The sequence below is a fragment of the Nicotiana tabacum genome, chromosome 18 (genome assembly GCF_000715075.1).
Source record: "Nicotiana tabacum cultivar K326 chromosome 18, ASM71507v2, whole genome shotgun sequence".
Lineage (NCBI taxonomy): Eukaryota > Viridiplantae > Streptophyta > Magnoliopsida > Solanales > Solanaceae > Nicotiana > Nicotiana tabacum.
In genome coordinates, this window is record NC_134097.1 from 136,843,615 (window position 1) to 136,856,999 (window position 13,385).

At 34.1% G+C, this 13,385-nt stretch overlaps 1 long non-coding RNA gene across 1 annotated transcript; it reads left to right on the forward strand.

Moving 5' to 3' along the window:
* Positions 1-2,322: 2,322 nt before the first annotated feature.
* LOC142172982 (uncharacterized) lies at positions 2,323-3,956 on the forward strand. The gene is made up of 3 exons (XR_012702322.1): positions 2,323-2,456; positions 2,961-3,092; positions 3,783-3,956. It is a non-coding gene; the product is annotated as an uncharacterized LOC142172982 (long non-coding RNA).
* Positions 3,957-13,385: the final 9,429 nt, after the last annotated feature.

Sequence of the window (13,385 nt, forward strand, 5' to 3'; positions counted from 1 at the left end):
AATTTTGGAAATAATAAACGTGAAAAGAACAGAATTACGTGGAAATATTCACAAATTATTGTCTACTAACTATAATATTTATAATTTGTTTTTAAATACTCTAATAAACATACTTATGGCAATCATCCCATGAATTGAAGCTTCATAGCAACACCAACAACAGAAGAAGAAAGAAGAAATGAAGAAGAAGAAGAAGAAGAAGAAGAAGAAGAAGAAGAAGAAGAAGAAAACGAATGAGGAGAAGGAGAAGGAGAAAGGAGGCTGAAGTTGTTTAAAAAGTGGGTACAAGTTAAAATTATTTTAAAAAAATTGGTATAGGTTAAATAGGGGCAATCAAATAAAGCGCCCCGTGCAATTTTTACGTAAATTTTGTGCGAGTCAATAACATACTTATTTATTGACCCGACTCATTTTGACCCGTCCAAAATCAACTCAATCTCCCCTTAGCCGAACCTCTCTCTTGGATTTTGAACATGTTTGTGAAACAAGCTCACGAGTTTTAGTGGATTATTAAAAAGAAAAGAAAAAACAGAACAAAAGTAGTAGTAGTAAACCAAAATCTTAATTATTTTTTTTTATTAAAAAAGGCAAGCTTGCTGGCAAAGTAATTGCTCTCACCCCCCACCCCCACACCCACCCTGGGCTAATCTCCCGCCCTTCCCCCTCCTCACTATCATCTCTTCCTTCTTCCTTAAACGAACCATTTAAATTCACCACTCTGTCTCCACTTCACTTCACTCTTTCTTCAATTCTCACTCTACAAAAATTCCCAATTTTTTCTTTCGAAATTACAATACACCCCTACACTTACCGGTTTATCGGAAATGGAGAACCCGCCGGCGAACCGGATGAACAGTCGGGTCACAAGGCTACCGCCGAGAAGAGGCCAGGTTAAAGTAATGATTTTTAAGAAACTGCTGAAATCGTTGGATTCGATCATCGCCGGTTGCTTTCGTCCGACAGCAATTACCCCTGATAAATAACAAGAAGCTTCATTTGGTACTTATTCCTAATGATTTTTTCTAATTTGATCCTGTTTGTTAATTTCCCAGATAACAAACAGAGCTATAGAAACACTTTTCCTTTTTTTTCTTTTATTATTATTTTGTGGGTCGGGGAGACTGCTTCTGTAATTTGTTGTTTTTTATTTAGGTTTATTTGGGGGTTTTTTTTGGCGGGCGGGGGGGGGTTGTAGTAGACTGTGTAGATCCTAATGTTGTTATTAAGGAAAAAAAATTCATCTGTACTGATAAATAAAATATGTACTACTTTTAATTAATTATTATTCGTTTTGTTTGTCCAAGTCCGTACAATTTGCATAAGGAATGGAAATGGCCATTCTTAATCTGCTGATATTACTAGACGCTCATTCTTACTGGTGTTTGATGGTGCAATACTTCTTATTTTTTGTGGAAAAGTTTGTAATTTGTCGTATTTTCTTCTTAATTTTTAGACTATTTTAGGTAAAAAAAATTTGCTTCGTGTAAGCACTTTCTTACAATGTATTTAGAATCACATACTCAACATAAATGGATCCAACATTTAAACCTTATAGTTTAACCTCTAAGGTTTTTTTAGCGTTAAATTTATTATATTTTTAAAAATTATAAGTTCATATCTGCTATTTGTTACAATTTAAAAAAAAATTACACATAAATTGTACCTGCGTAAAAACTATTGAGTTCAGATAAATCGATATCATAAAACTGAATACGCTCCTGATATCCCAAAGTGTGGTTCAGGATCAATAAAATTGTTCGATCATGAAAATCAAGGCTCAAATTCAAATTTATGTTATTAGAAAAAAGAACGGCACAAAGCTTTTAGCTTCATATAACAACTGTTATTTAAACATGGACATTATTAATCTTGTTACTTGATCATTTAAAAAATTCTTTTACGCACTGTAGTACTAGGTATATTTTTTATTTTATTACTATTTGGACCACAAGTGGTCCATTTGTAACACCCCAAAATTTTTACAATATTTTGCATTCTTGATTGAGCATTTTTTTTTAACGAGGAAATATTTTACTTTGCACTTCCTAAATGTGAAATGGTCAGTATATGAAAATTTCTTACTTACGTTGTGTTAATATTGGCAAGGAAGTTCCATGGTGTTGCTATATGTAACACTTAATATTATTTTGACGAGTTGTTATTAAATATAGTATATAATTAAGTTTTGGGTTTCCAACCTTTTGTATTTATCTAAGAATATTTAGTAGTTGAGGAATCATTTTATTTCATATCTATCCGTAAGCTCCCTATTCTTCTACTCTTCCGAAACAAAAAAAGAAGAAGAAATATCTACCTCTCTCTTTCTATCTCTATCTTTCTACTCTCTTTTTCCTCTGTAAGAACAAGAAGCTGAAGGTTCATAAAAAAAAACCATGGATTTCTACTAAATCAACACACAAAATTCGTTTTTGGTGAAGATCAAGTTGCTCCTCTTGGTAAGTTTCTATAACCCGTTTTTATACTAGACATATACTAGTATTTTCTACATATCTTTTTGTACAGAGCTCCGATTTAAGTGATCTAGGACTTTCTGGAAAGGTATTTCATAAATCTACAACTCTTATGAAGGAATCAAAATCTAGTTTTGTTGTTATGTACCTGAAAAAGAGTCAGAAAGTACAGTGCAGGTGCTGTCCAGATTTTCAGTTCTTGAAATACTCCATGTACTGCTGTTAGTAAATTTAGCATAACTTTTTGTTCAAAATTGATATGGTGGTGATTCAAGATGTTCTGAAACATAAGACATAGATCTACAACTTTTATGAAGACTATAAAGTCTAGTTTGTCCGTATAGATCTTCAAAACTGAGTCACAACGTAGAACAGTGATACTATCCAGAATTTCTGTTTCAAACGTTTTTGGGTAATTTTCACCAATATCATGTTTAGTTGACTTGTTAAATCACTGAACTTATTTAGATATTTGATTATGTATTTAAGGTATATAAACCCTTGAAAAAAAACATCAAAGGAGAAGTGTTTGAGGAAGTGGACAGATTTGGTTTGTTTACGGCGTAGACGATTCGAACGTCCCCAAGTTGTGATTGAACTGTTTTATGGTAAAACACCAAGGTTTGTGTATAAACTTGTACTCTTTTTGCTTGCTGGAAATATGTTGAAATAACCTGATATTTTGTTTTTATTGTCTTCAATTTATATTGTTATATTCGTATTATATTAAATCTTGTCAGAAATTTGCTAAATCGCTCATTCGTACGGATTGTTTGATCATTTTGCATTCTTGTTGGGACTTTGTCCTTCTTGTGGCAGTGATTTGGACACTCACTTGGCATGCCTCTTGATTCGGATCTTTTGCCATCTTGACTTTGGATTTGTAGTTCGTCTTGGATTATGGAACTTGTCCGTGTTAAGTACGAACTAGGAAGCCATTTTTAATATGGTTCTTGATTCTCTTGTCTATTGGGTTTTGACCCTACTTGATTTGGGGCTTCGGTCCATCTTGATATTTGATTATGCTTAGTGTGATGGCATGACGTACATATTGGGCGAAAAATGGATAATTGGTATACTTCCTTAAATTGATAGTATACACTTTCTAGACTCTTGAGCATTGTTATTAATATTTGGAAACACTTCAAAGTTTGATATTGGTATGTTTGATATATTTGTTCACTTGTTTTAAATTATGTTAAATTGAGCTAACTATGACTGAAAAGGGGAATTGGAGAATTTAATGACTCCAAGCCTAAAGTTTATACACCACTAAGTTTTATGCTTAGCGATAGTTGTTTTCTATCGTAGGAAATGTTCGGGATGAAATCTGAAGATGGCCAGGGTGAATTAGTCTTTTGGAAGAACTTATGAAGATCACATTTGCATATGCACCTTGGTTTTGCATAGTTTTGGGACGTATACATGATGTACAGGATATACAGAATATATACATATATATACATATATATATATATATATATATATATATATATATATATATATATATATATATATATATATATATATATATATATATATATATATATACATGTCAAACTTATGTTATTTGGAGGCTTGTTGGTTTTTAAAGACCAAAAAAAAAATCTTGTAACTTGAATTTGTAACCTACTTTATTGTATTAGGGTATTTTAATGACTCAGGTCTTGTAATATGCTGAATTTACACTTTGTCTTGTAAATATGTAGAAAAGGAGAAAACTAGTTTCCCTTTCTTTATACCCGATAATTTAAAATTTATGTATAATACAAACTTGCAGTGATTTTGAATGAGTGTATAAATTTGTTAGAAAGTTGTTTTAATCTCTTGATTGCTCAAGAAAGGTTATATCACCCTGTGTTAATATTTTGACATTGTATTTTATGTTAAATAAAATTATGGTGTATGTTAAAAAAAAATATATTGCACTTTGAACCTTTTCGCATGGGCCTATTTCCGCTACTAAATTACTTTTGATATTTTTATTAATATCTCTTTTAATATTTTGTTAGTAGGGAATTAGATTTGTTTCTTAAGTAGTAGCCTCCCAAAGGGGTTGCTACAAGTTTTGGTATCAGAGCCACGGCTTGTGATTCTAGGGTTTTTTTGTTGTGATAGTACGTAGTATTTGTTGTTATTTTTTATTTTTTTTGAAAATGACTTGGAGTTTATAAATTTTTGCATACTTGTTTAATTTAATTTATTGGATTCTGTGTGCACGTGCATCATGTACATGTCCCTAATGCAGTGTGATCTTATCTTTTATAGGAATTTTAATATGGCCTCTTCTTCGAATAGAGCTGTTGAATCCGTTGATGAAAGTCAGGCTCAGCATAATGTCATGCCTCACCTTCAGGGAGAAAATGAGGAACCCTTGCCTGACCTAAATCATCCTCGTGTTAGTGGAAATGAAGTGGGCAGTAATCCAAGAGCAATGAGTCATAATACTCCATTTATGACTCCTCCATTCCAGCAAATGGCTGAGTTCTTTCGTCACTTGGCTGGGACAAGGTCAGAACCTAGTGAAATGAATTTTGAGAAGATGAGAAAAATGAGCGGAGTTGAATTTGAAGGCACTACAGATCCCACGGTAGCTGAACAATGGCTCGAGCGCATGGAGAGGGTCTTTGAACAACTGGAGTGTACTAATGCTTCCAAATTTAAGTATGCTATCTCTCTTTTACAAAAAGACGCCTATGATTGGTGGGTAAGTGTGCCAAATGCAAAAGCAAAACCTCCGGTGCTGACTTGGGATGACTTTGTGAAATTATTTCGTGCAAAATATGTTCCCCCTGTCTATTGTGATGCTAAAAAGAAAGAGTTTTTGAATTTAAGACAAGGAAGTATGTCTATTGCAGAATATCAACAAAACTTTCTCAGGCTTTCTCGCTATGCTAAAGGTATTATTGATGGTGAAAGAGACAAGTGCAGAAGATTTGAAGAAGGTTTGAATGGTTACATTCGAAAATCAGTGGCAATCTTACAACTTGATGATTTTTCCAAGCTGATTTCAGCTGCTCTTACTTGGGAAAGAATTGACAAGGAAGAAGCTAGTAGGAGAGAAAACAGGTTTAGGAAGGGTAATTCAGATTATGGCGGTCCATCCAAAAAGGGAAAGTTTGATTATTCCAAGACTGAGAGTACATATAAATCATTACATCATAAGCAGAACAAGTCGAATTTTTCTACTGCCAGTACTCCAAGTTATGGCCAAGGCAAAACTCATACCCCTACTTGTGCACAGTGCGAGAAGAATCATTATGGTGCCTGTAGACGAGCTTCCGGTGCTTGCTTTAATTGTGGAAGTATGGATCATAAAGTGAAGGATTGTCCTAATCCTAATCCTTTTTCGTATTCACATACAGAGGGATCAGTTCAAAAGCCTGCCACTATTCATTCTCAAGCTAATAGCAGTGCTAGACCTCGAAATATGCAAACAGCGGGTTCGAGTGGAGCTAATAAGGCTGGTGGGTCAAGGGCTACTGCACGAGTTTATGCTATGAGACAGAAGAATGACCAGGATGGCCCAGGCGTGGTTGCTGGTAAATTTCACTTATTTGGCATATCTGTTGTTACACTATTTGATCCTGGATCTTCGCACTCTTATGTTTGCTCATCACTTGCATTTCCTGATACTGTTAAATCTGGGAGACTTGACTTTGATGTGCTGGTCACGAGTCCATTAGGTCATCAGGCTATTGTTAACAGGATTTACCGAGATTGTCCATTCATGATTCAAAATCTGGTATTCCCTGCCGACTTGCTTGAAATGCCCTTCCAAGACTATGATGTTATTGTTGGCATGGATTGACTCCATAGGCACCACGCAGTGGTTGATTGTAGGTTGAAGCAAGTGACATTTAGAACTCCTGCACATTCACACATAGTAGTTCAAGGAGAAAGATCATTGACATCTAATATTATTTCAGCGGTCTTGGCAAGGAAAATGATTTGTCAAGGTTGTGATGCCTATCTTGCTCATATAGTCGATACACGATTGGGGAGTCCAAGTCTTAAGGACATACCAACTGTGTGCGACTTTCCTGATGTATTTCCTGATGATCTTCCTGGGTTGCCTCCAGAAAGGGAGATTGAATTTCCTATAGATCTTGTCCCGGGAACTACCCCTATTTCTATCGCTCCTTATAGAATGGCTCCAACTGAATTAAAAGAGTTGAAGGCTCAATTGCAAGAACTTCTTGAGAAAGGTTTCATCCGTCCCAGTATTTCACCTTGGGGAGCTCCTGTTTTATTTGTGAAAAAGAAAGATGGCACTCTTAGGCTTTACATTGATTACCGACAGCTGAACAAGGTAACAATCAAGAACAAATACCCACTGCCTAGAATCGATGACTTGTTTGACCAACTGAAGGGTGCCAGCTTATTCTCAAAAATTGACTTGAGGTCTGGATATTATCAGTTGCGTGTGAGGGAGCAAGATGTTCCTAAAACTGCTTTTAGGACCAGGTATGGCCATTATGAATTTTTGGTAATGCCATTTGGTTTAACAAATGCTCCTGCCGCATTTATGGATCTAATGAACCGTATATTCAAGCCTTATCTCGATCAATTTGTGGTAGTGTTTATTGATGACATTTTAGTCTATTCCAAGAATAGAGAAGATCATGATAAGCATATCCGAATTGTCGTGCAAATTCTGAAAGAGAGACAACTCTACGCTAAGCTTTCCAAATGTGAATTTTGGCTGAATGAAGTGGCATTTTTGGGGCACATTGTATCATCTGAAGGTGTGAAGGTTGATCCTAGTAAGATTCAAGCTATTGTTGATTGGAAACTCCCAAAAACTCCAACTGAGATAAGGAGTTTCTTGGGTTTAGCAGGATACTACAGAAGGTTTGTGAAGGGCTTCTCTATTATAGCTTCTCCTTTAACCAAACTTTTGGGGAAAGATACTAAGTTTGTATGGGATGACAAGTGTCAAGAGAGCTTTGAAAAGCTCAAATCCTTGTTGACACAAGCTCCAATACTTTCTTTGCCAGCTGAAGGAAAAGATTATGTGGTATACAGTGATGCATCCCATCGTGGCTTGGGTTGTGTTTTGATTGAATAAGGGAAAGTAATTGCTTATGCCTCTCGAAAGTTGAAATCACATGAGTTAAATTATCCCACTCACGATCTTGAACTTGCTGCCATTGTTTTTGCCTTAAAAATTTGGATGCATTACTTGTACGGAGAGAAGTGTCACATATTTACTGATCACAAGAGTTTGAAGTACTTGGGTACACAAAACGAGTTAAACTTGAGACAACGTAGATGGATTGAACTCATCAAAGATTATGATTGCACGATTGATTATCATCCTGGTAAAGCCAATGTGGTTGCAGATGCGTTGAGTCGCAATTCCCTTGGAAGTTTAACTCTAAGTCATTTGCCTTTGCTTCTTGAATTAAGAGCCATGAATGTTTGCCTTTCATTTAATTCTAATGGTTCTATTATTGCTAATTTGCAAGTCAAGCCAGTCTTACTTGAGCAAGTCCAAGAAGCACAGAAGTTAGATGAGAAGCTGGTGAAACGGGTTGAAGAAGTCCAAAATGGAAGAGAATCAAATTTTTCATTAAGGAAAGATGGTACCTTATTTTATAAAAATAGGTTGTGTGTTCCTAATGATGATGAATTGAGAAAGCAGATCTTAATTGAAGCACATAGTTCACCTTATGCAATGCATCCTGGAGGTACTAAAATGTATCGGACCATTAAAGAACACTATTGGTGGAGTGGTATGAAGAAAGACATTGTAGAGTTCATTTCTAAATGCTTGGTATGTCAACAAATAAAAGCCGAACATCAAGTCCCAGCTGGTTTACTGCAACCTTTGTCAATACCTGAATGGAAATGGGAAATGATAACGATGGACTTTGTTTCTGGACTTCCACGTACTCAAAGAAATCATGATTCAATTTGGGTCATTGTAGATAGACTAACTAAGAGTGCTCATTTCTTGGCAATCAGAATGGACTACTCACTGGAACGTTTAGCAGAATTGTACATTAATGAGATTGTGAAGCTGCATGGAATCCCTGTTTCTATTGTGTCTGATAGAGATCCGAGGTTTACATCCAGATTTTGGTCTAGTCTGCAAGAAACTTTGGGTTCCAGGTTGAATTTTAGCACCGCTTTCCATCCACAAACAGACGGCCAGTCTGAAAGGGTAATACAAATCTTGGAGGATATGCTTCGAGCCTGCATTATTGAGTTTAAGGGTAGTTGGGACAAACATTTGGCCCTAATAGAATTTGCTTACAATAATAGCTACTAATCAAGCATAGGCATGCCTCCTTATGAAGCTTTATATGGGAGAAAATGTAGAACGCCTCTTTGTTGGAATGAGGTTGGTGAAAGAAAATTTGTGGGTCCTGAAATTGTGCAACAAACTGAAGATAAGGTAAAAATCATCAAGGATCATTTGAAAATTTCTTCAGACAGACAAAAGTCCTATGCTGATCTTAAAAGACGTGAAATTGAGCATCAGGTGGGCGATAAGGTATTTTTAAAGGTATCTCCATGGAAGAAGATTATGAGATTTGGCCAAAAAGGTAAACTTAGTCCTCGATTTATTGGACCTTATGAAATACTTGAAAGAATTGGTCTGGTTGCATATAAGCTAGCTTTGCCACCTGAATTAGGTAAGATCCACAACGTCTTTCATGTTTCTATGCTTCGAAAATACCACTCAGATCCATCTCATGTTCTTCCTATTGAGTCTATTGAGGTTAATCCTGATTTGACATATGAAGAAGAACCAATTCAAATCTTAGCGCGGGAGATAAAAGAGCTTAGAAAAAAAAGAATCCCATTAGTGAAGGTTCTTTGGAGAAATCATTCAGGCGAAGAAGCTACCTGGGAGCGAGAAGAGGATATGCGAGTTCAATATCCACATTTATTTTGGGACTAGTACAAGGTAAATTTCGAGACGAAATTTTTTTTAGGGAGAGAGAGTTGTAACACCCCAAAATTTTACAATATTTGCATTCTTGATTGAGCATTTTTTTTAACGAGGAAATATTTTACTTTGCACTTCCTAAATGTGAAATGGTCAGTATATGAAAATTTCTTACTTACGTTGTGTTAATATTGGCAAGGAAGTTCCATGGTGTTGCTATATGTAACACTTAATATTATTTTGACGAGTTGTTATTAAATATAGTATATAATTAAGTTTTGGGTTTCCAACCTTTTGTATTTATCTAAGAATATTTAGTAGTTGAGGAATCATTTTATTTCATATCTATCTGTAAGCTCCCTATTCTTCTACTCTTCCGAAACAAAAAAAGAAGAAGAAATATCTACCTCTCTCTTTCTATCTCTATCTTTCTACTCTATCTCTTTATCTCTATCTCTCTCTATCTTTCTCCTCTGTAAGAACAAGAAGCTGAAGGTTCATAAAAAAAAACCCATGGATTTCTACTAAATCAACACACAAAATTCGTTTTTGGTGAAGATCAAGTTGCTCCTCTTGGTAAGTTTCTATAACCCGTTTTTATACTAGACATCTACTAGTATTTTCTACATATCTTTTTGTACAGAGCTCCGATTTAAGTGATCTAGGACTTTCTGGAAAGGTATTTCATAAATATACAACTCTTATGAAGTAATCAAAATCTATTTTTGTTGTTATGTACCTGAAAAAGAGTCAGAAAGTACAGGGCAGGTGCTGTCCAGATTTTCAGTTCTTGAAATACTCCATGTACTGCTGTTAGTAAATTTAGCATAACTTTTTGTTCAAAATTGATATGGTGGTGATTCAAGATGTTCTGAAACGGTAAGACATAGATCTACAACTTTTATGAAGACTATAAAGTCTAGTTTGTCCGTATAGATCTTCAAAACTGAGTCACAACGTAGAACAGTGATACTGTCCAGAATTTCTGTTTCAAACGTTTTTGGGTAATTTTCACCAATATCATGTTTAGTTGACTTGTTAAATCACTGAACTTATTTAGATATTTGATTATGTATTTAAGGTATATAAACCCTTGAAAAAAACATCAAAGGAGAAGTGTTTGAGGAAGTGGACAGATTTGGTTTGTTTACGGCGTAGACGATTCGAACGTCCCCAAGTTGTGATTGAACTGTTTTATGGTAAAACACCAAGGTTTGTGTATAAACTTGTACTCTTTTTGCTTGCTGGAAATATGTTGAAATAACCTGATATTTTGTTTTTATTGTCTTCAATTTATATTGTTATATTCGTATTATATTAAATCTTGTCAGAAATTTGCTAAATCGCTCATTCGTACGGATTGTTTGATCATTTTGCATTCTTGTTGGGACTTTGTCCTTCTTGTGGCAGTGATTTGGTCACTCACTTGGCATGCCTCTTGATTCGGATCTTTTGCCATCTTGACTTTGGATTTGTAGTTCGTCTTGGATTATGGAACTTGTCCGTGTTAAGTACGAACTAGGAAGCCATTTTTAATATGGTTCTTGATTCTCTTGTCTATTGGGTTTTGACCCTACTTGATTTGGGGCTTCGGTCCATCTTGATATTTGATTATGCTTAGTGTGATGGCATGACGTACATATTGGGCGAAAAATGGATAATTGGTATACTTCCTTAAATTGATAGTATACACTTTCTAGACTCTTGAGCATTGTTATTAATATTTGGAAACACTTCAAAGTTTGATATTGGTATGTTTGATATATTTGTTCACTTGTTTTAAATTATGTTAAATTGAGCTAACTATGACTGAAAAGGGGAATTGGAGAATTTAATGACTCCAAACCTAAAGTTTATACACCACTAAGCTTTATGCTTAGCGATAGTTGTTTTCTATCGTAGGAAATGTTCGGGATGAAATCTGAAGATGGCCAGGGTGAATTAGTCTTTTGAAAGAACTTATGAAGATCACATTTGCATATGCACCTTGGTTTTGCATAGTTTTGGGACGTATACATGATGTACAGGATACACAGAATATATACATATATATACACACACACATATATATATATATATATATATATATATATACATGTCACACTTATGTTATTTGGAGGCTTGTTGGGTTTTAAAGACCAAAAAAATCTTGTAACTTGAATTTGTAACTTACTTTATTGTATTAGGGTATTTTAATGACTCAGGTCTTGTAATATGCTGAATTTACACTTTGTCTTGTAAATATGTAGAAAAGGAGAAAACTAGTTTCCCTTTCTTTATACCCGATAGTTTAAAATTTATGTATAATACAAACTTGCAGTGATTTTGAATGAGTGTATAAATTTGTTAGAAAGTTGTTTTAATCTCTTGATTGCTCAAGAAGGGTTATATCACCCTGTGTTAATATTTTGACATTGTATTTTATGTTAAATAAAATTATGGTGTATGTTAAAAAAAAATATATTGCACTTTGAACCTTTTCGCATGGGCCTATTTCCGCTACTAAATTACTTTTGATATTTTTATTAATATCTCTTTTAATATTTTGTTAGTAGGGAATTAGATTTGTTTCTTAAGTAGTAGCCTCCCAAAGGGTTGCTACACCATTTCATATACTCATAAAAAACGTGCAAAAATGTGATAGTTGCATGTCAATCTTTGCTTCCTTTTAGATGACGTGCAATTTTTAAATAAATTATCGTTCCAACTGATTAGCTGTAAATCATTGTTATTAAAAAGTCAATAATTCTTATTAGCTGGCACTTTTGAGACATCCTAATAGTATTACACGTGGCAACAATTTAACTCCTTCCTTTGCGTCCAATCGACAGTGATAGGGTAAAAAGTTAGTTTGAAAAATAGAGAGACATGAGTCTATCTATATTAATTTATCTAATACATCAAATAGAAAAATTTATCTAGTAATACAATATAATTTTTCAATAAAAGAGTGTCACTTGACCTCTTAACTTGATTGAATGTGATTCCGCCATTGGTTCTATTATTGAAATTTGAGTTGGTGAACATAGGTATCCCATAGAATGCTGAGGTATTTAGCTTTTGTAAAAGCTTTAATAATTTTTTTAATTGGTTATAGTTTTAGCACTTCCCTTCCAGGCGGGTTAAGCATAATGACAATAAGTTGTTAAGGTGTCTCTCATTCAAGCATTCTTATTTAATGTTATACCTTGTTTGGCAAGTTTCTAAAATTTATTTATTTATTTTTTTTAAAAGTACTTTTCAAAAAAGTATTTTTTTTTGTAAGAACCGGTTTGTATAAGGCTAATTAATTTGAAAAGTACTTTTGGATATTAATATTTGATCAAACTTTTAAAAAATATTTCTAAGTGTATTTTTCAAAAAAGTTTTTTTCAAAAAAGTACTTAAGGAGAAAAATTATTTTTTTCTGCTTCTGCTTATACTCAAAACTACTTTTTTTTCCTTCAAAAAGTTTGGCCAAACATCTTAACTTTGGGGGAAAAAACACTTTGACAAAAAAGAAAAACTTTTGACCAAGAAAAAAGCTTGGTCAAACAGACTATAAATTGACTTCTTGTTGAGGCTTAAATACTCCACCGTAAATATAGTATATTTCAGATTTTACCAACTATACCCTTATAATATCTGTGTGTACAACGGGTCAAAATTTACCGTAATGCTTATGAATTTATGACCCTCTTTTTTGGTAACAATATTTATTGAATTTTGAAACATTTTGTGATTACTTAACCGGATAAGGTGATGAAGTAGAATATAGGAATAGCTAACTCCTATTAAATTTAACATTCTAGAATGAAGAAAACCACTCAAAATTCATCTACGACTAGATTCATCCCCCTCCCATTGATTTCTTCAGATCTTTCAAAAAGAAAAATCTTTTGAAATCCTTAGTGTATCAACTTCAATCTCTAGTGACAATGACTATGTTTTTTTCACTTCTCTTTGGAGTTTTTGTTTTTATTTTTGGGGTGGTGGGTGTGGGATAGTTTCCATGGTAATATGACGATGGGCTC